At 31.5% G+C, this 1386-nt stretch overlaps 1 long non-coding RNA gene across 1 annotated transcript; it reads left to right on the forward strand.

Annotated features, from left to right (window-relative positions):
- Positions 1 to 665, forward strand: LOC107578252 (uncharacterized). Its single transcript, XR_001608328.1, has 3 exons — positions 1 to 64; positions 197 to 246; positions 336 to 665. It is a non-coding gene; the product is annotated as an uncharacterized lncRNA (long non-coding RNA).
- Positions 666 to 1386: the final 721 nt, after the last annotated feature.

Genomic DNA, 1386 nt, shown 5'->3' on the forward strand with positions numbered 1-1386 from the left:
CTCCTTTCCTATGGATCTGGACGTGAAGATCAAAGCTGCTCTTTTTGGAGCCTGTTTTCTCATAGTAAGCAAAAATAAGGCATTGATATGCATCAACATAGTTCTGGTTAGACCAGTTTATATTTTTCTAATGTTGCTCTATAAGCTCTGCGTGTTTCAGCATAGTGAATAATCTGATATTCTTCTTCTTTTGTAGGACTTCATGTTCTTTGAACACAGTAAATAAATGTATTTTCTGGATGTCATGTAAGTACATTGATATTGCATAGGGATATTTTAAAATGACAACAACATGATTTGTGAATGCATATTTTTAATTATTGTCTTTCAATTAGTATTTCAGGTTGAATTTTGAACTCCTTACTCTGAATATGTTAACCATGGATTCAAATGTGGATCACTCAGCTAAAAATTATATTACATATATTACTATGTACATTAAATTACAGAGTATATTCATTCACTACTGCTCATGAGCCACCACTAGGTGACAGCAGTTCCCTTTACAATAATACTGAGATGCTTTCCGTATCAACAAAGTACCTGCTCTAAATGTATTGGCAAAAAATTAACTACAAACTATTAAAGAGACTTTTTTATACACAGTCTAAACAAACTTGTAACAAGCAAAATGTTGATTGCTTAATTTTGCTCCATATTTGTTTTTATTTGAATAAAGTGTTATAGATCAACATCTGCTTCCAATGTTTGCATTTGTCATTCTTACAAATGTGTTATAAAATGACCATTGCTTACAGGTATAGGGGTAAAGCATATTATATTAATAATAATTAATTAGATAATAAATAAAACAGTGCAATTATTCTGATTATTCTTAATAACTTTCAAAGTTTCGTTTTGCACCCATGTCTTATTCCCAAAGTGCTCTTCAACTCCTCATTATGCCATCTTGGAATTAGATAATGAATAACAATTTCACTTTTTTTACATTTGCTTTCTTGTTATTCAAATGTTCACGTTGCTCAGCAACAAGGCCTCATTTACAGCCAATAAAAAGCTGTTTGCTTTACCTCAGAAGGAAACATTCGAAATGATGCTTGAAAGAAGTCCTTAGTCTTATCCCTTGTCATTTCAAGGAAAGAAATAGATGCTTATCTGTAGACTTTTTACTAAAATTAATATTTTTGCAATAAATGACAACTGGGGTTAGAAAGAAAAAATAAGAAGGACCCCACAAAATTCCCCTTTCACTTCTAGAATGCTGTACTATGTTCATAATAGCACACAACATTTTTATTCTGCTATTTGTGCAGTATATGCACATTTTCTGCATGCGTACCCTGTCAGAAAAAAAAAAGGTATAAACGTTATCATCGTGACAGTGCCCTTTCAAAAGATATAAATATGCACCATTTAGGTACTAAT

Source organism: Sinocyclocheilus grahami, unplaced genomic scaffold (genome assembly GCF_001515645.1).
Source record: "Sinocyclocheilus grahami isolate Dianchi unplaced genomic scaffold, SAMN03320097.WGS_v1.1 scaffold9451.1, whole genome shotgun sequence".
Lineage (NCBI taxonomy): Eukaryota > Metazoa > Chordata > Actinopteri > Cypriniformes > Cyprinidae > Sinocyclocheilus > Sinocyclocheilus grahami.